The following is a 23,580-nucleotide window of genomic DNA, read 5'->3' as shown; positions in this document are numbered from 1 at the left end:
AAGGACAAAGCCTCCAGCAGCTCCTGGCCAAGCTGATCCGCAGGCAAATTCTTCCCAAGCCCAAACCTGGGGCACATTTACACCCAAGCCATGAATCACCAATTAGTGATTACACTGATGTGACATCAGTCATGTCACATCATGCAAACACATGGCCGTTCCACACCGGAGCAGTCCCTCCCTGGTGTTACAGCACGTCCAGACTCAAGCACTAAAACCCATTTATCAAACCTGAGCTCCCCGTGCCGATCCCACACAGGGACCCACGGGCTGGGGGTGACACTGGCCCAGCCCCAGCCACATCACCCTTCTCCCTTCCAGCACCTTCCAGGGCCACGCCAGCGGGCACAGGCCCCCAGGCAGTGTGAAGGAGCAAACCTTGCTGCTCTCACCCCTGGGGCCATGGGAAACCACTCAGCCCCTGCTCAGGACCTCTCCAAATGGCCCAGCTTAGCTGGAAGATCCATAGAGCTCAAATGGGACTGGACAGTAAGGGAAGGGGGTAACTTGGCAGCTGCTCACATTTAGTTTGCACCTTCTTTGCCAGTGTGGAAGGAAACAAACGACCTGTGAAGGGAACTGAGCGCAGTGATTCATTACCCCCGATGTGTGATGATGGCTTAATTATTTTTCTAACTGGGGAGAGACGTTTTCTGACAGCAGGTGCAAATTAATTCTCCACTGTTTTAAGGAGTGATCAGCCCAGGACAAGCACAAAACTGGAAAACCTAATTAAATCGGGAGCTGGGTGGAATAAATGGAGCAGGGAGTTTGTTTGCATGGTGCTGATGGGTATTAACGATCATTGGGAAAGGCACCAGGGCTCCCAGCAGGAAACTGGGGCTGTCTCCAGGGCTCCGTGTGCCCAGACAGGCTTTGACACGAGATGCCATGGTGGTCACAGCATGTGCTACTAATGCACACAGATGGGCAAAACCAGAGCTGTCCCCAGGGAGAGGAGTCCAAGGACCAGGAAATCCAGGGCTGTGCCCAGGGAGGGGAGTCCAAGGACCAGGAAATCCAGGGCTGTCCCCAGGGAGAGGAGTCCAAGGACCAGGAAATCCAGGGCTGTCCCCAGGGAGAGGAGTCCAAGGACCAGGAAATCCAGGGCTGTGCCCAGGGAGAGGAGTCCAAGGACCAGGAAATCCAGGGCTGTCCCCAGGGAGAGGAGTCCAAGGACCAGGAAATCCAGGGCTGTGCCCAGGGAGAGGAGTCCAAGGACCAGGAAATCCAGGGCTGTCCCCAGGAGAGGGATCTGCAGGTGCTGACTGGAGGAGGTGGCAGTGGAGGCTACCAGCCAGAAGTGCACCACTGGGGCTCCCCAAGTTCCTGCAGGCTTCACATCCCTCAAGGGCCACAGGACCCCCAGTCACTGAGCCACCAGCACCCGCTGGGCAGCAGGAGTGGGCAAGGAGCCTGTGGCAGCCCTGCGCAGCCAGAGCAGGGCCAGGTTACACGTAGTCCCTGGGGGAGCCAGTGCCCAGCCTCGGGCTCCAGCCCAGGCCCTGCAGCCCTGCTCTGGCCCTGCACACGCTGCCACCACCGCCAGCTCCTGCACCGAGGTATGAAAAATAACCCACACCTGAAGGGCTTTGCCACGGGGGGGAGCAGCCAGGGCTCCACAATAGGGAAGAGTTGATGCTGCACGGTTACCACGGAAACACTATTGATGCTTTCCAGCAGCTCCAGATGCAGCCCTCAGCTCAGTGCTGCTGCCCCGGCCGGGAGCACCATCACCCCCTACCTCCAGCTTCAGCCCCTCGGGGCTGGAGTCCCTCCACAACACCCTCAGGGTGCTGAGCCCGCAGCTGCACCCCAGAGCACCTCCTGGAATTTTAAATGAACGAGCACTTGAGTCCCAACTCAGATGATGCAAAGATGCAAATGGGGCAGACCAGAGGCATCGGGAGGTTTAATGGGTGTCCCGGCTCCCTGCTCATCCTCCTGCCGCCTGAGGAGGTTGCTGCTGCACAGAGCTCTCCCTCATCCCGCCTCAGCCCCCGAGGGTCCCTCCCACCTCCCCCGACTCTGAGCCCGCTGGGCTGCTCTGCCAGTCCTCCCCCTCCAACGCCTGCAATGCTGGGAAAAAGAGCCCTAATTGCTTTTTGTTTTTCTGCTTCTTCCATCATTAAATCCCTTCTTCATCCCTAATAGTTTGGGATTCTGTGAAGGTTAATATGTTTCAGGTTCCACACAAGTACAGCTAATTAACAAACAGTCCCCTCAATTCCCTTTAATGCTACACATGGAATGCAATTGCTGCAATTACCTGCTTCCCAAAGCCATTACAAACCACAGAAAATTAGCTGTAACAGGTGATAAAAACCTTCTTTTATTGGTTCATGAAAGGAGCTGATCTCCAGGCAGCAGCTTCCCATCACACAGAGGGAAGGGGCCCGTACCCCCTGAGCAGCCTGGCTGGGATCACCCGAGCTCCTGGTGAGCCCTAAACCACCATCGACTCCAGGTTCACTTTCCTCTGGGTGCTCAAGCCCAGAATCAACAACTTAGGCCCTGGTACTGAGAGCCAACCCTTTTCTACCTCTGATAATGAGGTTGAAATTACAGCGAACTCCACCTGGATGCCTGGGGGGAGCCAGGGCAGGGGCAGAGCTCTGGTCCCAAAGGACACCAGGACACTGCCCTGCACAGGGCGAGAGCAGAGCCAAAACCTGGCCCTGCCAGGGTCCCCAGGGCTGGCGTGCTGCCCTGTCCTGGGGCAGTGCTGGGCCACAGTCCCTGGGGACAGACACCCAGGAACAGGCACAAGGGGAGAACCTTCACATCCACTCCCAAAGGAAAAAGACCAAGGAAGCTAAAAAAAATTTAAAAATTTTTTAAAATCAGGAGCACCTTTATCAGGACAGCCTTTTCATCCAGAGGAAGAGCGTCCTGCACAGACTCCAGGAAGAGTCACAGACAAACCCCCTTCGTTCTCCATCCCAGGCTATTCCCACAGCAACTGCAACACTTGCAGGGAGCTCCATGTCTGCTTTCGGGAGCCCCAGAGCAGCCCAGGAAATGCAAGGAACTCCCAGCAAATTGCTCCATTGCTCCATTAGCCCTCATTAAAAACCAGCACCTCTCAGCTGAGGGTTCAGTTTCCAGCTCCTGGATCTTGTACCGGTGTCAGCCAGAAAGCTCTTCAGTATCAGGCTCCACACTGCTCCTCACTCACAGCAGCGACGTCTGGGCTCGCTCCAGAGCTGCAGCCCTGAGAAAATCCCCGCTGCACACCCAGCCCAGCCCGGGCTCCTGCATGGCCTGACAGGGCGGTGCGGAGCAGGGAGAACTGCCCTCCTGTCCCCAGTGCCCACACCCCTGCTCAGCAGGACAACCAACCTCTCTGCAGGCTGTTCTGGGGCTCAGCAGACACGAGGGACCCCTGGCCTGGCACAGCTGGGTGGCACAGCCTGGTTGTGCCCTCCCAGCCCCTCCAGCACCAGTAGAGCCACAGCCTTGCCCAGGGAAGCGCACTGCTGGCTGTGCCCGAGGCAGGCGGGTGTCCCTGAGCAGTGCAGGGTCACCCCCAGGGGCAGCTCTGAGTGTCCCCAGCTGGGCCTTGCCAGCCCTTTGTGGCCCTGCGGGACGGGGCGCGATGCCTGGGCAGCACTGGCCCATCACACCCAGCCCAGCAGCCTCTCCACGGCCACATCTCCTCTCCTCAGCATCCTCCCCAAGCGCCAGAGCACCCTCCAGTGATGGGCCTCCCATGCAGGAGCTCCTTCAAAATGTAAATTGGGAACAGCCTCACAGCACAGGAGGAAAATCACTGTAAACAAAATCGCAGTTGCTGTGGAAACCATTAAAAATAGATTCCCCACGCTCCCCCTTTTGTGCTGGGTATTATACAGCTGGGTTCCTTCATTCTGCATTATTATTGCTTTTTAATTATGAATAATTTCCTCTCTTCTATAGGAAGATGGAGTAAAAAACAGAGGGGCCTTCAGGATATGTTTCAATATGCAAATGAAGGCAAACATGCATTCGGTTCTGTTTATGCCACGGGGTGAAAATCTTCCTGCATTAACCCTTCCCATGCCACGTCCCCCATTTCCTCCCCTTTCCCCCAGTCCAGAAGTCCGGTGCTCACAATTCTACCAGCAGCTGGATGCAGGATGAAGGGGATGGGCAGCAGCACAGAGAAGCGGGGTAACAGCTCAGCAAGCCAGGCACTGTGCTGCCCTGCCAGCCCTGCCAGGCTGCCCACACTCCTCATGTGACAGGGCTGCTCCGTGGCAGGGACCAGCACTGCCTTCACAGGCATTCTCCAGGCTCAGAAACACCAAGATCAGCACAGCCGGTGGTGCCTCAGCCTGGCACGAAGCCCACAAGTGCTGGGGGAGCACTGGGAGTAGGAAGAGGGGACACGCTGCCCCACGGGACGGGAGTGACAGAAATGCCAGTCAACACCCCTGTCCTGTGGCACTGTGCTGACAGGAGTCAGTCTCTGGGCGGAGGAAAGATTCAGAATTATTTGGAAAACGACAGTACCTGGGAAGATGGTCCCATTCCAGAGTCTGACTCAGTGGCTATTTGTAGCCCTGGTCCATGGGGGAGGATGCTCCTGCCCGTGGTCAGTCCCCGGCGCCACGCCGGGCGCCAGCTGCAGCCCTGGCAGCGCATGGCACAGGCAGCTCCTGCCCACAGCCCAGCCCGTGGGATGGACGGAAGGTTCCCGAGCAGGCTGGCCCTGGCCCACGGCCACAAACTTCCCATTGCCACAGAGGAGCAGATGGACAGGGCTGGGAACCCTCCAGCACACACTGAGCCCATGTCCTACCTGCTCTGGCACCGTGCCGCCCGTGGCCAGAGCTCGGAGCACCCAGAGCTGCGGGACAGACGGATCCATCTGTCCACAGTGCCCCAGCTCAGGGTTAGGAGCTGCACAAGCCAACCTTGTCACAGACACCCCATCCCACTTCACTCCCCCGGAGGGCCCAGTCTCCAGCACAGGAGGAACACGGCTTGCTTTGACTTCGGGAGAGTTTCTGCTGCCCCATCACAGTGTGGGTAGATAATGCTGAGCAGTGCCAATGGGCCAGAGGCATTACAGCATGGGCACAAAAACATGCTAGAAAACCCCAAACAGGCCTGGCTTTGGAGTGTGGGACTTTCACAGTTAAGAAGAGAAAGTTTTCTTTGGTTTTCTCCAGACACTAAACTGGGACAGGGCCAGAAAAAGGGGAGAGGGCAGGTGCCTGACTTGAGGGCAAATTTAGTGCCGCTCTTTCTAAAAATCCCTAGAGAGAACAAGGCCCCTTCTCCACAGAGACAAGCTCTCCCAAATCTCATTTCAAGTGCTTTAGTGCTCATCTCTCCCGTACAACCCAGATTTCAAAGTACCCTCAAGTACCAACACCGAATGACACAGCCCAGGGCCAGAAGGGCCCTCAGACCTGGCAAAGTGCATTCCTGCAGCACAGGCCAAAGGCTCCAGTCCTGTGTTCATCCCATTGACTGCTTTCCTGCCCAACAGATATCCCTGTTTGATCCACAGATAGCAAGAGAGAAACCCCCACAGGCTTAAGCCATTCCAGCAGTTAATTACCTTGCCTGACAAAAATACGTACTTTGTTTCCAGTCAGAGTTTGTCTTACGGAGCTTTCAGAGCCTGGATCTTCTAAATTAGAGCACTCTGTACCCACAGACATCTCTTGATCACAAGCTAAACCAACCCACATCGTCAAGCCACCTCTTAAACTTCTCTTGGATGAAAAGTTCAACCTACTTAGGCTCTGTCTCCCACAGCAGAGCAGCTTTTCCAGCCCATGAACCATTTCTGTAGCTCTTTCCTGCACATTTCCCATGCCACCAGTGTTTTTCCAGCACAGGCCCAAGCATGGTGCCAGCACACATTTGCCCTTCACTGCCCATGGGCAGCATTCACCCCGACCACAACAGGGGTGCAGCCACAGTCAGCCTAAGGGAGAAGGGGGACATGCTGCCCTGGGGCTGGGGGTGACAGCCATAGAGAGTGGCCAGCTGTCCCCACTCCCTTCCTGCCAGCTCCCCCTGAACAGGATGGTCCCCAAACCCCTGTGACAGCCTGGGCCAAGGGGACAGCTGACACCATTGTCACCCCAGCAGCAGCAGGTCCAAGTCATGTGTTTGTCACCACCACTCCAGGCAAGGAAACGGCCCCTCAGGGAGCAAAGATGCCTTAAAACCCACCTGGGAAGGGAGCTTGCCTTCAGGAGGGGGGAGCAGCAACCAGAGCAGGTGTCCCATAGAGCACCCCAAACCCAGAGGCACCTGGTGGCCCAAAAGGTCCCCAGCAGTGCCCACGCTCTGCTCTCCACCCTGCCCCAGAACTCTGCTGCCCAAGCCCCACAGCCATGGGGCTGCAGTGTGGAGGTGACCTGGGGCCGGGGCTAGAGCAGCAGGACAGCAGGATGCCAGGGCAGACCCCTCAGCAGAGAGCCCTGCACCTGAGGAACGGCCCAGCGCTGGCCCTGTGGCTCCGGTGTCCACAAACACAGACGTCAAGGCAAACCAACCCTGGCAGCCCCAGCCCCAGTGCTGGGAGAGGGGCCACACCAGCAGACCCCCAAGGAATACTCATGGGCTGCCTGGCTCCTACCGCCAGCACATCCATCCCGTCAGCACAAACTTCCAACCAGGAGAGCAAAGGAGGGAGGGAAGGTCGTGGTGAAACCCGTGAAATCCCCCCAGCTCCACCTGGCAGCAGTTCCCCTCCCTGCCAGCATGGAGGGCCAGGGAGCAGCCCGGGGAGCCCCAACTCCACGTGTATTGCTCCAGCCACAACTGCATTCCTATTTAATTCTCAGCAATTACACTCACATGCTGCAAGACAAATACATTTTAGAAGCCCTCAGTTAAACGTGGGTAATTACGGCTGCCTGCACCAGGGGACAGCCCAGCCCAGGCTCAGGAGGAAGAATCACATCCTGATTCCACTAAGGCTGTAAATTAGCAAGGTGTATCCCAATGGCAGCAGAGTAATTACCAGCTCCCACATCCCCCCTTCCTGTGGGCTGCTGCTCCCCTGCTCCCCCACTCCCACCATCCTCCCACGCAGCACGGGTGTTCCCAGGCATATGCTGCTGTTAATGGGGCTTCTGTCACTTCAGCTGCTGGCAGAGATTATTTTATCTCGGGAACCCTCTCCCAGTGCCAGAGCCCAGGCTTTCAGCTCTAAATCATCCACAGGGGAATTCATGGGTGCGGGGGAGCACAGGATGGAAGCATCAACTTTGTGATTGTGCTTTGTGCCACAAAGGCAGTAGCACGGAGGGGGGGACCCAGCAGGACTACCCCTGGCAGAGCCCCAGGAATGCACCCAAGTCCAGCAGGCACAGAGCAGCACGGGGAGTGAGGGAGAAAGGGAGAACACGACCACCTGGGTATGGGCAGGGAGACAGTGACAAGTGAGTGTGCAAACCCAGATTTACCCAGCATGGCACTGGACATCTCCACCTGCACCGTGTTCCTCTGGCAGCCCACACCCAGCCCTGCAGTGGAGCCACGGGATGGAGCAGGGGCTGTTCCTGCACACCGGGCAGGCAGCACCAGCAGCTCCCGTTCCCGCTCTGGGGCACCGGGGGCTCTGCGGGGCACTGCCATCGTGTGCCAGAGCACCACCGACCCTCCCGGTGCCCGGGCACTGTACTCACACCCTGAGGAGAGGGGGCACCGCTCCATGGCTGGCACGGCGGGCATGAGCAGACGGAGGCTCAGCATGGCTCCTGCCAGGGAAAGCTCGTGCACTTTACCACTGCTGAGCAGCTTCTGTGTTCCTGAAATATCCTCTTCCCCTGGGCAACTTCATATGTGAGTCTTGGGACTTGTCAGAGCATTAAACTGACATCTAGGTCATGGTAAGGAATAGCTCAACGCCTCCAGGAAAAAGGGTTTTCCTTTCACATCCCAGCACCTCCTCCACCAGCTCAGTACTCAGCCCAGGAGCGAGCACTTAACAGGGGTGACCACTTCTAGCTGAGAATGAAGGAGGCTGTGGGGGTGGAAAAGGGATTAAAACCATTTCTGAGGCATGGTCTGGAGATTAGCTGCCTTTTCTGAAGTTCTCTTGGCTCTTCGTGGTCCCTGGAGCAGCACCTCTGCAGGAAAAGGCACTGGCAGGATTTAAGGCCCAGGGAGCCTGGCTGGACATGAGCGCTGGCTCTGCCACAGGGCAGGGATCGCAGGGCACAGCAGCACCAGCATGGAGAAATGGCCAAATGTGGGATGCTCAGGCTGTGGGACAGAGGGCTCAGAGCTGAGGGACAGGGATGGGCAGGACAGAGGGCTGGCCCCGGGGAAAGCTCAGCCCACGGAGCACCTGTCCCTGTCCCCGGTGTGTCACGGTGATGGAGTGCCGGATGCAGGCACCGTAATGGTTTCATCAACTTAGCTACTTTTTATGAGAAATTTGTTCCAATCCCTTCCCTCTCCCCGGCTGCTGTCACCTTAACAGATGTCAGACCTGAAAGAATAATAATCCTGGCAGGAACCCTTGAACCAGAGCGAGTGGCATCCCAGGGAGGAGGCAAGAGCATGGAGAAAACTCATTTTTGCAGCAGCTCAGGAGCATTGGAGCTGCCCCAGCCTGACACTGCCTGGGCTGGGAGATTGGCTTGTGCCCTCCTCTTCCTCCCTGGGGGAAACCTGCCCTGTGCAGATGTGCTGCTGTGCTGGTGAAACAGCTCCGGGGAGGAGCCCCTCAGCCCCACTCCGAGCATCCTGCTGACTCCATCTGGACTCCATCTGACCCCCCACCTAGAGAGCACCTGAAATCCACCTCCTCTCCCCAGCACAATTCCCACTCCTGTTCCTGTCCCTGACAGTGCTGTAAAAAGCTCCATCAAGGGAACCAGCACAGGCAGAGCCAGTGACAGCAGAATGGGCACATGCATGTGAGGCAGATCTCACCATGCCCCACATCCTGCTACTGGACTGCCCCAGACACTGCCCGGCAGGGCTTGGCACAGAGATCCATCATGCCCTCGGCCCCTGCAGCCTCCTGCTCTGGAGCTCACCTCGTCCCCAGCCAGTGCCAGGGGACAGCACGGGCAGGAGATGGGCACGGTGACACCATCACTGCCAGCGCCGGGGCAGCACGGTGCCTCCTGCCACTGCGGCTCTGCGGGCTCCAGGGACAGCCCAGGAGGCACCGGGAATGCCCCGGGCCGAGCCCGCGGGCACTGGGGGCAGCCAGAGCAGGCAGAGGCAGCAGGATGGGCAGCAGAGCCACCGGGGCGGCTTCCCCAGCACGCAGCAAAGCCCCGGGCACTGATCTGGGGATTCCCAAGGCTGCAAGTGCCAGACCTGCCCTCGTGCTGCCTTCTCCTGCGAGGAGCTGCTGCTCTGCGATGAGTCATTGCTGGAAGACGAATTCTATTTAAAGGATGTTATTCGTAGAAATCGAGTTTTAATAACGGGGCATCAAACAAGCAGAAAATACCCAACTTCCAAGTGGAGCGACATTTCCCTATGTTAATTTATACAGCACAACCACCGCTTGGAGGAATAAAACCACGGAGAGAGCTCCTCTCTCTGACACAGCAGCGGAGGGAGCCCCGTCCTGAGCATCCCCGGGCATGGAGAGCAGGGATGGGGACAGGCAGGGCGGGCACGGGCACCGCTGCTGGCACGGCTGTGGCACAGGCCTGGGCTCCGGCTGCCGCCGCGCTCCCAGGAGCCTTCGGGCTCTGTTTCGCTGCCAGTGGGAGGGCGGGAGGAGACAGCGCCGAGCTCGCTTTAAAAATAGATCAAACCCTCTGCTACGGAGCCATTTTATTAGAGCAGCACAAGCTGCCGGGCTGGTGACACCTCTGCAAGCACCCAGGGAAGTTCTCCCAGATGAATTGCAAAAGCGAGGGGAAGAAACAAAGACGAAGCAGACTTGTTTTCCAACAGAAAAAAAGAAATTGCTGAGGAGAAGCCTGTCTGCACTCAAGCCCCTCACCCCATCCCCAGCCCAAATCCCTGTCCCCAGCCCACATTTCCCCACAAACACCTCGCAGGCATCACCAGGTGCCTTGGTGCCAGCACTGCAGCAAGGGCTGAACCTCTCACATGAGCACGAGATTTTGGCCCATCCCAAATCTGCTCCTCTGCCCAATGTGGTGACTCCCGTGTCCCCACCAGGTCACGTACCACGGACAGCATGTCCTCCACCCCAGAAACCCCCCAGAACTGGCCCAAGACATCACGTCAAGCTGCACTGGGCCACAGTGCTGGAAAGCACAGCAAAGAGATGAGAGAGTCAGGGCAGGGAAAGGCCCCCAAGCCCCCATCATGCAGAACAGGAGCTCAGTGAAAACCAGGGTGGAAATACACGACAAACAGGTAAGATCTAATGTACCTAATGATCTGTATCTAAGATGTACCTGTACCTAAAGCAGCTCACGCCACAATAAGTTGGGAATGTGAGTGCCTGGGCCAGCAGCAGCATCCCAGTGGGATGGGGGGCAGGAGGAGGGGGTCAGCCCAGAGGGGGCTGGCAGGCCCTGAGACTGAGCAGCACAAAGTCCAAAGCACCGACCATGGAAGCATCTGCTGCAACCTGGGAGCCACATGGAGACACATCTCAGTGCATTACTCAGCCACGGGCTGACTCTGAGTCACCGGCTCCAGCATCTGGGAGGAGAGCAAGTGTGAGCGTGCCAGTGTGAGCGTGTGAATGTGAGTGTGCCCCCAGGCTGCCTGGCACTGGAAGCTCTGGGGGAGCTGGATCCATGCTATGGGATGACCCTGACTGAGAGGGTCAGGCTGGGGGAGCAGGAGGGCTGCCAGGGGATGGAGAGCTGCTCCAGGAGCACATAGAAGGAACAGGACAGAGGAGCTGGTCTGAGCCAAATCAAAGCTTCTCTATAAATACATAGGGAATGGGCACTGGGAGGAGCTGGTCATGCAAAAGGACAAGTTTGGCACAAGAAAAATGGGTGTAAAAGGCAGCAGATAAAGGAAGGCAGGGGGAAATGAAGAGGGACAGGCACTGTGAGGAAAGCGGCTGTGGTGGGACTGCCTGGACACTGTGACTGGGCTCAGGGCTCTGGGTCTTTTTCTAAGACACACCTTTAAACACCTTCAAACACCACACAGATGTTTCACTGCTTCCATCCCAGAGCTGACAAGAGATGCCCACAGCAGAGCAGCCCTTGTCCCCACAAGCAGTGATCACCCACTATGGAGAGCCAGCAGAGGATGGGGTGGGACAAACACCCACTGGCCAGTCCACCAGACCCCTTCCCACTGGAAAGCAGCCCCTGGAAAACTGCTCCCTATGCTGTCCAGACTGTTTTGCTAACTGTGCAGCAATCCAGGCTGCTGTTCAGATGGAAAGTCTCCATCCCATAATAAACAGTGTACTATTTATAAACCTGAAAACGTCTTTATTATTATTATTTTCCCCCAGAAAAAAACCAACAACATAATAAACCCCCCCCCCCCTCCGCACACTGCTGTTAAACACACCCCAGCACGGCCCCGCAGGTCCGCAGCGCTGGTGCCGCTTCCCCAGGCAGTGCCCAGCAGAACAGATGGCAGTGTGGGCGTTAGGTACCAGCCTCCTGGCAATCCGAACATCTGTTACCGTTAGAAAATGCTAATTGCCATCAATCAGGACAGCACCTACCCACATTTACATGCAAGCACAAAAAAATTACGTCTAAATTTCTCCGAGTACAACACTTGCTGCATGTTAAGTAACCGGAGCTGCTCAGATGCTGCGCGGCAGCCTGGCACCGGTGTGGTGGGTGATGTGCCCGCAGCTGAGCACCGGCAGTGCCCGGCACACGGGGCAGAGCCCCGGGGCTCATCCCAGCCTGCCCCATCCCCGCACCCCCGTACTGCCCGGGACCCCTCCGACAGCCTCCGGTGCCCCGGGGGCTGCGGGGCACAGCCGCGTCCTGCTCCTCTGCACAACGCTCACACCGACACGACACCACAGTGCGAGCCCTTCGCCCCCAGCTCGTTCCCTCCAGTGACCCCACAACACTTTGGGGTCCTGCGCCCTGACCTGCTGCGCTCGGGGGCCACGAGAGCCGCACCCGCTCCTGGCTCGCCTCGCCCTGCAGGGCAGGGACAGCATCCTGCCCCACGGGACACTGCCACACACTGCCCGAAGCCATCTGTGGGCACTGCCCGGGCCCGGCTGCCCCTCACAGTCCGTGCCCCTTCTCCATCCCCGCAGAGCAAACCAGGCGGGAGCACAACGAGCTGCACCGCGGGTCACCAGAGACCACAGCGCGGGCCCCAAAGCGAGACGGCCGCTCCCGTTTGGAAGAAGCAAAGGCACAAATCTTGGACAGAGAACTTGGACACAAAGTTCGGTCAGGGAAGAACGAAAACAAGAGACCTGGTGCGCGGTGATGCCCAAGTCACAGCCCCCTCGGCAGCGGTCCCGCGGGATGCTCCGACAGCCGGAGCTGGCGAGCGGCCCCGCTCCTCGCCCCGCGGCTGCCGGGCCCCCGCCGCCCTCGCAGCCGGGAGCTGCGCCGGAATGCAAATGATGCTCCAGGCGAGTGCCAAGAGCTCCTTGTTCCTTCCCCAATTTAGGACACCTCTCTGTGCTGCAGCCCGCACGGAGTTCGTAGGAGGCTGCAAGGGTGCCAGAGGAGCTGAGCCTGCCCAGGGTGACTCTTCGACAGCAAAGCTGCACCTTGCAGTGCAATTTTCCCTTCCTTTGGATCTGATCCCTCAGGATCCTGGATCACAGCTCTGAAAGAAGCTTCACATGGCAGAAGCCTTTCTACCTGCTGCCCTCCTGGGCACAACACAGACTCCCCGGTGTGTCCCCACACACCAGAGCTGTGGCCCCACCGTGCCAGCTGCAGGCACTGCTGCCTCAGCTCCTGGAGCAGACTCAGGCCCTTCCCAACGAAGAGCACAGGGAGCCTGGAGGAGCGATCCCGCCCCGCTGCCGAGGTGAAGAGCCAGGGATGCAGGCTGGGGAGAGGCTGGAGCCCAGCACAGCCTCACTTCCCACAGCCACGGGGAGCGGGGATCGCAGTGCACGTTGAATTTCCCCGCAGCCCTCACGTTAGGGCTGTCAGCTCTGGCTCCGTCCCCTGGTTCACCCCACATCCCTCCCAGCCCTGGCTCCCTGACAGGCTCCCGCCGGCGTGAGCAGGTTGTGGCACCGCTGTCGCTTCCCGCGGCTCCCACCGTTACTCAGCAGCCGAGGGAAAAGCTCAGAGCTACAAGGTCACTCAAAAACACCATCTGTCCACACACTGCTCCTCGCCCTGGGGAGAGCAGCAGAGAGATTATTTCAATGCACTGAAGGCCACTGTGCCCCTCTCCACCGCCCTGCTGCACGCCAGCATCTCACGGTGCTCATTCAGCCTCGGTTCAGCCAGGGGGGACCAGAGCATCAATGTCCACTGATGCCCCCCACACCCTCCACACTCGAGGGCTCCAGGAGTTGACAGGGAACCCTCCCAGAGTGTTCATGGCAGGGTGAGATGTTTGGTGCTGGGGAGAGACTGCCTGCGCTGGCCAGAGCCACCTCCGTGACCCCTGGCTGGTGGCCTCACCAGTACCATGGGGTGGGGGGCAATGGTGGGAGTGTAGCCCACCTTGCATGAGGGGAAGAAGTCACAGGAGCACCCCAACATCGGCAGGAACTGCAGCTCCAGGTGCCCTCCCCCTGCACTGCCCAGGGACTATTTCTGGGGAGCTGAAGTCACTTGCATTTGGGCTCTGAAGTCACATTTGTCTCTGCTTGTGCTACTTCTCCCACACCTAGAAGTGTCACAACATGGCGCTGTCTCTGTCGCGGCAGTTGTCCCCCACATGCCACATCCCAGATGCTCCTGTGCTGCTGCTCACAGCCCCAGGCTCTCGCCAGGATGGCATGGGGCTGCCAGCACTGGCTGAGTGCATGGGGGCACTGATTCACACCCAGCTGCAGCAGTAAATAAATATTTGCTTTGAGCAAACCCTATCCCAGGAAGCGCACCAAGCTGTGCCCCACATCCACGGGCATCTCAGCAGCTACTTCCTCCATCCACCAGCCCCTGCTGTGGCTCCATCCTAGATCTGCGTGGCCCCAGCTGCAGTGCTGAAGCAGAGGGGGGCACTTCCCCCAGGGCTGCCCAGCAGGAGCCCCCTGCATCCCAATGGCCCTGGCACCCTGTGCCACGCTGGCCACACGGCCCCGCAGTGAGTCCCACCATGTGCACGATCCCTTCCATACGGGAGCAGCCAGCGGAGCTGCCAGCTCCCAGCTCCAGCGCTTGCTGCTACATCTGGAAACTCTTCTCACCCTTAATTGTTTCTAATGCCTTAACACACGGAGTGACTAATAAGACACTAATTGGGCGGCGTTAGCAGGAGCGGAGCTGGAGCGCTGGCGGTGCCCTCCGCGCCAAGCTGCCGGCTCCCAGCGCTGCGCTGCTGTGCTGCCATCACCACAGATCCCTCTGGACTCCAGCGCCTTTCCCTGCTCAGCCTCTCCCAGAGTGCTGCAAAACCCGCCCCAGCAGTGGGGAGAGACAAGAGATGCCAAGGTCAGCTCTACCGAATGGTCCCTGTGCTGCAGGAGCCAGGGCAGGGAGGGCACAAGGTACACCCCAGCAGGGACATCCCACACACTGCCACCCCTCGAGCAGAAAGGCACTGGGAGACCCCAAGAGCTCCCCTCTGACTGCTCACCAGCACGTACCAGCAGCACTGGGACGGGCTCGTGCTTGGCATTGCCCACGCTGGGCCAGGGCAAGAAGACAAGTGATGAATGGCCATGGGAATGCTCCTGCTCCGGGTGATTTATGGCTGGTGGGGAGCCAGGGCAGAGGACAGCTGCATTTGGGACCCTCCCCGTGCCCCAAAGAGCTGTGGGGTGATGCCCCCACCCCATTTCTGGGGCTGCCCTGTCTCCCTGGGAGCTCCCATGGGGCTGCCAGCCCTGCCTGCACATCTGCTGGCAGCACTGTGCTCGCCAGAGCTGCTCAACAGCAGGAAAGAGGCACAAATCTTGTTACACACTGGCTAAGCCTCCCTGGGCATGTTTTCTATAAATCTCCTGGAATTTATTATATGATAACTAGCCTGGAAAAGCTAAATTAAATCCACAGCCAAGAAACTGACTTTCAAGTGTGACCTAATTTAGTTGCTGGAAAGGGAGGGAGGGAGGGAGCGGGGATCCCGGTGCCAGTCGTTCCCGGGATGACCTCCCGGTGCAGCCCCACACCCCCCGTCCTCCTCTTCTCCTCTTCACCGTGACTTTGGGGACGGAGCTGCACAGCCTTTCATGTCTGAGCGGATCTCACACTCCCACTCGCCGGAACAAAAGCGCCTCAAGGGCTCCCCTGTCAGATGTTTTCCATTGCTCATCTCCAAGTCTTCCTTGAAGGAGCACTCTCCTCCCGGGGGTGCTCCAGCAGCCTTGGGGATGATGGGGAGAGTCCCCGCAGGGGCTCTGCATGGCTCCAGGCTGCTCCCCACCAGCCCAGTGAGCCCCAAGCTCGGCACCAGCACCCACACGTCCCACGGCCGGCAGCCCTGAGCCTCACGAGGGGCCCAGCCAGGCTCTAGGAGAGGAGGAGGAAAGCAGCAGGGAGAAAAACTGGATAGGGAAGAGGCTTGGTGGCCTGAGCTCCAGTGAGCCCACTTCTGCACCGGTGACCAGAGCATGTGCTGGCAGCAATAGTTGCACTGGCCCTGCAGACAATGCACAGCCCTCCCAGCGCAGGGGCACGACGTGCATTACGGCCAGGGTGACAACCTGTCTGCCTTCCCCTGGAAAGCAGCACAGTCCCAGCCCCAGAGCCAGAGCCAGACATCCCCCAGCGACGCGCAAGGTCCTGGGAGAAACTCCCAGCGCTCCCACTTTGGCCAGAACGCTCACAACAGCTGGTTCCACAGTGCTGCGGGGCTGGGCAGGACCTCACACCCCTTCACCCCAAAGCTGCCTGCTCGTGGGGCTGCTGGCTGAAGGCAGAGCAGGAGCAGGGCGCGGGCAGGCCCCTGGCGAGGGCGACGTGGGCACAGCGGGACCAGGGTGCTCCGGCAGACCCGGGGGTGGGCTCGGGGCTGGCACGCGGACGCGTGCTGTTGTTCTGGAACGGAGTGCACTGGCAGAGCGGCATGTGGGAAGCTTGCATAATAGTGCCAGCCCACACTACGCCTGCTCCTTCCCAGCATGATCAGCCCCTTGCTTTCATGAGCAATAACATCCACCCAAAGTTTTCTGAAGACAAAAAAAAAGACCTTCAAGGTGATGCACAGAGCTCAGCTGCCTTTGCTGCCTCTGAACTGATTAATGCAGCTGGGGAATCCATCTGCACGGACACTCTAATCCCATATTCTGGACAACCTATACCCCAGCAAGGGACGAGAAGCCTCAAGCTCCCATTTTGTGATTCCTGAGCAGGCACCTGGGGCTGGGGCAGAGCAGAGGAGCCAGTGTGCAGTGCTGCGAGGGGGGCACACACAATTCCCACACTGGGAGCCCTGCTGGTGCTGCACGGCCCCAGGGCACTCCTCCTGCCCAGGCTCTCTCCTTGGCTACTGCCAGCTGGAAGAAGAGCAGTCCCACCTCTGGGGGTCCCCCTGGCACAGTGGTTGGTGGAGAGGGCACTGGGAGACAAATTCTCTGGCAGAACAGCCCCAAGCAGAGCCCAGTCCCTGCTCACCATGGCTGCCACAGCATGGCCGTGACTCTCTGAGCACCTGCTGAACCTGTGGGTGCTTGCAATGCTGGGAACAAACAGGGAAAACACCTCATCTGGAGGAGAGAGTCCCACTGCCTGCGAGAGTTTTAAATTTTAATTCCTCCTCGAGCTGGTGTGAGCTCCCAGTGCAGACTGGTGTCAGCACGAGGGATTCCAGTCCGTGTAACGTGAACTGACGGTGATGGGTTCAGCCCAGACCACACAGAGCTGCACGCAGCCCTGAGGGGAGTTTGCAGCATGGTTGGCGTCAGGAGCGGGGTCTTGGCGGGTCCAGCCGGGCTGCGACGTGCAGGGCTGTGTCTGCATCATGGGCACGCACCCCTTCCCCTGCAGGGGCACCACCAAGGTCCTGCACGCTCCGGGACCTCCACACTCCTGCAGCGAGCAGGAGGGAGACAGCTGGGACTGATCAACGCATCCCAGACACCCCCCATGCCATATCCCACGAGGATTAGAGCAGGCGTGGCTCGTCCCAGCGACGTTCCCCTTTGCCAGGTCAGCACACAGGAGTCAGGACACACAGGATCTGTACCCAGGGCTGGTGCTAAGTCCCTGCTGGGCTGATTGTGAGCCGCTGCCCCAGGTACAGCCATGGGAAGCAGCATCTTCATCCTCAACCAAAAAATATCTCCATGCCCTCCCCTACTGGGACTGCTGGGTGGAAACAACATACCTGAAGACCAAGAGCAAGTGCCTCAGGTGTGGTGGCAGGTGGGAACTCACACTCGTGTTCACCCCTCCAAGCTGTCAGAAGAGCCGTCAGGGTCTCAGAGCAGCAGTTTCTCAGCCTGAAAGAGAGAGGGAGAGGCTCCAGTCCCGTCCCTGTGTAGGCACCGCCGCTAATAACGGAGGAGGACGTGGCGGAGCTCGGTGCTCAGAACGCCACAGCTCCAGGGACTCGCACGCGCTTGGCCCACTCCTTCAGCAGCACAATTACCTCATGGCTGGGAGCGGCTCTGGAGCAGCCCCTGACATCTGCAGGGGCAGGACCCTGCCCAGGGGCAAAGCCCCTGAGGAGAGGGGAGTGTGTTCAGCCCAGGGAACAGGTGATGCTTCTACCTCTCAGCCCCTAAATGATCAGGCTGGCCCAGAGATATGAGGCCTTGAGGAGAGGAACATCAGGAGATGGACAAAGATTCAAAAGAGGCTCTTACCCTGATGTGGTTGTCTTGCTTCTTTATTCCATGAGGTCCAGGGGAAAGAGAGGGGCAAAGAGGGCAAACAGGAAGGGTCATGGCCTTATCGAGGCACTGGACAGGGAGGGCTTCTTGGCTCTCCACCAACCCCGTCAGGCCAGGAAGGAGGGGACCAGGCTTGTCTGATCAGAGTCACAGGGTCCCGGGAAATGGGGAAAAGCACAGCCCGAGCCCACTGTAACAAACAGGGTTTGGCTGCACAGGGCATGCAGCAGGTCCCAGCTCTCAGTCCCCAGTGGGACATGTCTAAGTCTGTGCACTGACACAAAATGCTGAAGCTGGTCCTACCTCCCTGAGGCTATCAGCCCTGGCCTCTGATGAGTGCATGGGATGGAGACAAGGAGAGGCAAAGACTTCTTCCTAAAGGAATAAAGTCCCCAAACCACCTGTTCCCCCAAAGGCTTTCTGGAGGCCACCTGCAGCTCCACATTTTGATTCCCCCCGACCCAGGCTGAACAGGAGATAATTTAACAGCTTGTCCCCCATTGTAATGGGACTTTTTCCCTGTTCCCCCGGGCAGCCCATCCATCACAGCACAGAGCAGTGACAGCCCCCTGGCACCTCGGCCCTCAGCCCTCCCTTGTGCCATGAGTTATGACGCCTGCACCGTGCTGTGGGATGGGCTCAGAGCACCGGCTCCACTCCAGGAGGTGAGATTTATCCCCTCGGTGAAACAGGGGCAGAAGCCAGGAGATAAGTCACAGCTGAGCTGCAGGAGTGGTGCTCAAGGTCCTCCAAGGTTGGCTCATTAAAAACCCAGGAGAAGAGGAAGACAAGACCTGCCTGCTGCTGTGGCTGCGAATCCCCTCCTGACGCTGAACCAGCCACAGCCAAGAGGGAGGTGGGAACAGAGCTGGGCCCCCCAGGCTGACTCTGCAGCAATCCCTGGGGCAGGCTGCTGGCCAGGGCTTTGTGAAGCCACTAGTGTCTCCCAAACACCATCCCAGCACATTCCAATAGCCCCAGCAGACAGGGATGGGCTTCCCAGCAGTGCAAAGCCAGTAAAAATCCAAGAGGCCGCTTACAGAGGTGCTTGGATGCTGGCCCCAGCAGCAGACTGGAGGCACCCACTCTGGAACTGGCACCTACAGTCACCCAGCACAGCAAGCGTGCTGCTGGAAGTGGGCACCATCCCTGCGATGGGCACCATCACTGATCTGGGGACAGACCACAGAGAACCCACAGAAATACGGTGAGCATCGCAGGCACTCCCCAGACTTGCTGGAATTCCCCTCCTGCTTCATTAGTCCTGCTCATTAGGCTCTGCTCTTGATCAGCAGGCATAGCTAGAGCTCAGCAGCATCGTTCCCCAGTCCTTCCATCTCAGCCTCTTTAATGTTGGTCTGTCACAGCCGGTCCCCTAACCCCCCTTGGTGTCCCCTAAACATCCCTTGGCTGTCCCCTTGCACAGGCTCTGCCACCAGTCCCTCTTCCTTCCCTGCTGTGCTTTGTGAGTGACCAGGATCCACGGTGGGGCTGGGGGCTCAGAGGGGACTCACGCTGCAGGGTTTGCCCCACACTGAACCCCTCCAATCATATGCAGCAAGTGTAGGATAAGACAAACACTGGGAAAACCCAATAGCATCACTGAAACTAACTGAACACAGCAGGATTTTTTCAGTACATTCTATTTTCAAAAGCAAACCCATGTGAGTGCAGGACAGGGGCTGGCACATTCCCCACTGGAATGGATGCTGGGCAGCATCCCTCAGCATCGGCAGCATCCCTGCAGCCACTGGGAAAGTGTTCCTTCCCCAGGAGGGATGGGAAAGCGAATTGCAGATCCCTACGGGGCATCTCCCCCAGGAGCCACCGGGCTTTTACTGCACACTAAACCACAGCGATTAGATCAACAAGCCAACCCCTGCAAGGCTGAGAGATTTTATCAAAGCCAGCAGCACCTCAGGGAGGAGATGGGAAGATGATGCAGCTGCCCACAGCATCTGCAGTCCCCGGGCCAGCCTGGCGGCTGCTGCAGGAGGCAGGAGCAGGGCTGGACCGCTCATTTTCCGGAGGCTGAGCCTCTGCCGCTGCCTCCACGCTCCCAGCACGCTGGTCCTGGCCCCAGCCCGGTGCCTCCTGTCAGATCCCACCGTGGCAGCGGGGTGCCACAGAAATGCCCCTCTGCAGGCAGGGCTGGGGGGCAGCAGGAGCTTGGGAGGCAGGTGCCCGCAGTGCTTTTCCCTGGATTGCAGAGGAGTGGGGAGATGAATTTTCTTTCAGCAACAAACTCGCTGAAGCAGCACTCGGCACCTGCGCAGCCCCAGCTACAGCTCCTGCTCCAGCCCAACCCGGAGCTATTTCCCACTTATCTGCGCCACAGCTGATATCTGTGCAGCAGAACACGGCACTTGGTAATAGGATTTTGATGCTAAACAGAAGATGTTTTTTTCTCCGAGTCTCACTTACGTCACACCTGGAGGTATCCACGGCCACGGAGATGACACGGAGGAAGGCTAAAGAGTTTCAACTCCTGCGCTGAGGGAGCAGCTTCTCCTTCAGCTGCTAAAGAGCAGAATTACAGTGATCTAGCATTGCCTGCTCTTGTCGTGCCCCCACGCCAACACAGCCCTGGGGAGGGGAGGGAGGAGAGCACACCCCCAGTGCCGCAGCCCCGCTGCCCCCCTGGCTGGACAGACCCCGCTCCTCACGCAGCTCCTGTGGGAGTGACCAGAGCCCCTTGCTGCTGGGGCTGAGCTGGGGAAGCCTGCATCCCATGGGCACCATCTGCTCCCCGTGCTCCTTGGGCCCCAGGGGTGTGCTGGGGGAGCCTGAAACCCACAGACATCACCTGTAGCCCACAGGCATCACCCACTCCCGTGGGCATCAGCAGCTCCCAGCACTCCCCCAGCCCCAGGCACTGCTGTCAGCTACAATCCTCTGCCACAGGGACCACCCACACACCACAGCAGCAGCACTACCACAGAGACAGGCTTGGGTGGCAGAGCCACACTTGCAGCTGCCTCAGGGAAATGGGAGGAAGGTTTATCACCTCCCTGCCACCCTCCTCCCTGCAGGAGCCAGAGGAAGGTCCCACGCACCCCCAGTGCTGGAGCTGGGAAAGTCTCTGCTTGCCACAGACAAAACCAGAGCGAGGGGAACCACCCCCGCGGGTGCGGGTGCCATCTCATCCGTGGGAATGCTGCCGGCACAGCGGCAGGGCTGTCACCGCGCGGCAGGACTGTCACTACTCCCACGGCACAGCCCGGCTGGCCAAGGGCACCAGCAGAAAAGCCACAGGCTGGCAGTGCTGGGACAGGCTGGCCAAGGCCAAGACCAGCGAGTCACGGCCGGGCCTGGCACACTGGGCCAGGCTGAGCACGCCCGGGCCAAGAGGTGCTCAGCGGTGCGTGGGGGTTGTGGGGTGCACACTGACCATGGGTGCACACTGACCATGGGGTCCTATACTGACCATGGGGTCCAATACTGACCACAGGGTGCACACTGACCATGGGGTCCCATACTGAGCCCAGGGTGCACACTGACCATGGGGTCCTATACTGACCATGGGGTCCTATACTGACCCCAGGGTACACTGACCATGGCGTCTTATACTGACCACAGGGTCCTGTTACTGACCAAAGGGTACACTGACCATGGGGTCCTATACTGACCATGGGGTCCTATACTGACCATGGGGTCCAATACTGACCACAGGGTCCTGTTACTGACCATAGGGACCCATACTGACCACAGGGCACACTGACCATGGGGTCCTATATTGATCATGGGGTCCTATACTGACCATGGGGTCCTATACTGACCCCAGGGTGCACACTGACCATGGGGTCCAATACTGACCCCAGGGTGCACACTGACCATGGGGTCCTATACTCACCACGGGGTCCTGTTACTGACCATAGGGACCCATACTGACCACAGGGTACACTGACCACGGGGTCCTATACTGACCCAGGGTGCACACTGCCCATGGTGTCCTATACTGACCATGGGGTCCAATACTGACCACAGGGTCCTGTTACTGACCACAGGGACCCATACTGACCACAGGGTACACTGCCCATGGGGTCCCTGACCACTGCAGTGGTCAGCTCTGGCTGTGGCCGCAGTGGTGCCCAGGCCAGCCCCGCTCTGGCTGACCCAAGGAGCACAGGCACAGCGCTGTGCAGGCGAGCACAGCCCCAGGGCAACTGTGCCAGCCCGGCCCTCGCGGCACACAGAGGTGTGCCATAGGCAGGGCAGTGCCAGCAGCCCCTGCAGCAGGGACAGGGTGCCAGCAGCCGGGGCAGCCCTCGCTGTGGCAGAGGGATGCCAGCAGCTGGTCGCAGTCTGTTTTCCTGCACAAGAGCATTAAGCATTCCACACGGCACTTTTGCTGTAAATCACTTCCTATTCAGGCTCACTGCTGAGGGTCTCTGAAGGTCGATTTTCCATGGTTATGACAACAAAAACTAAAATTGGGTCAAACCTGAAAGGTATTATCTTTCTCCAAGCTGCTAAATGCACAATAGTAATGAGGTTGGTTAAGCAGTTCACCCCCAGCCTGCATTATTTGCTCTGAAGATGTATTAACCAGTTAAATGAGCGTGATAAGGCAGCCCTGCACATCCCTCCCACCAGCCACACAGAAGATCTGAGGTTCTGGGTCTCCATATCCCTGTTAATAACCGAGACCACGGCCCCACCAACAAAGGCGGCCGTGCCATGCGGCTCCGGGCCAGGCTCTGCCCGGCCTGACCCACGGGAACACAAAGGCAACTTTAAAGGCATCCGGCAGCTCAGAGCCACTGGAAAAAATAATTATCGTTCCTCCACCCCTCTCTCTTTCTTCTTCTTAACACTCTCCCTCCTCCAAGCTCCTGATGAAAGAACGAACCCACCGCCTGCCCCATCAAAGGCGGTTTAGCAGCATCCCTACACCAGGATGGGGGATTATCCCTGGCAAACACATGCAGCTGACCTGGCTGCCACCACCCAGCACGGGACCCAGTGGTGTGTGGAAAACCCATCCAACCACCCCACAAGCACTGGAGGTCACTTCACAGCAGCCCCCAAAGATGTTGCGTGTCCGTGGCAGAGCTCTCCATGCAGACCTGCTGGCAGGGTGCAGGATGGACTGCCCAGGGAGGCCCCACCCTAGTGGGGCTGCAGGACCAATTGTGGGACATAAACAATATTTGTTTTTATGGGATTTCTGCTGTTTTTCCTAAAACAAACACCCATTAACATAAATATAACTGATGTAAACAAGCATGACCCTAAAATCCATGTGCAGCTGTATGGAACAGGGAAAAGAGAGGGAGGGAGGCTGGTTGGGAGAGAGGGAGGGGAAACACTTTAATTAATCTCTAAAATGAATGTAATGGGAAAACTCAAACTGCAGGGAAAGCATCTGGTGCTGCTGCAGGAAGGGGCTGTGCTCTGCTGTGTAACACCGGAGCCATCGGCTCCCACACCGGGCACTCCACGGCACCAGCCACCACGGGAGAGCCACAACACTCAGAGCACCCGGGGAGGGCAGCCTGCCGTGTGCCAGTCCCGTGTGCCAGAGCCAGGAGCTGGGAACATCCCACTGGCTCACCCCTGGTGAGCTGCTGCAGCTCCTGCCTCCATCCCCAGCCAGAGGAGGAGCATCCCCAGGATCCCCACAGCAGTCTGTCCCGACAGGATGGGGACCAGGGCAGGGGGCTTCACCTCCTGCAGGAGGGACCCTGCCACCAGTCAGGGAGCACATGGGGGAAACATCCAGAGAGCCTCAGTGTGCCTCTCACAGTGATCCAGCT

The 23,580-nt window shown here is 58.7% G+C and overlaps 1 protein-coding gene across 22 annotated transcripts in view; it reads right to left on the bottom strand.

The window, feature by feature from the left end:
- The window catches only part of RBFOX3 (RNA binding fox-1 homolog 3), a 133,552-nt gene that overhangs the window by 53,123 nt on the left and 56,849 nt on the right, over positions 1-23,580 (bottom strand). For 19 of the 22 annotated variants that reach the window (XM_030287088.4, XM_030287078.4, XM_072936999.1 and 16 more), the window contains exon 2: positions 17,314-17,428. The exons of the other annotated variants lie outside the window; for them this stretch is intronic. The gene's annotated coding sequence lies outside the window, so the exon portion shown is untranslated. The remainder of the gene's footprint in view (positions 1-17,313; positions 17,429-23,580) is intronic. 22 annotated transcript variants of the gene reach the window in all.

The sequence above is a fragment of the Taeniopygia guttata genome, chromosome 18 (assembly GCF_048771995.1).
Source record: "Taeniopygia guttata chromosome 18, bTaeGut7.mat, whole genome shotgun sequence".
Taxonomy (NCBI): Eukaryota; Metazoa; Chordata; class Aves; order Passeriformes; family Estrildidae; genus Taeniopygia; species Taeniopygia guttata.
This window is presented reverse-complemented; position numbering and strand designations above follow the sequence as displayed.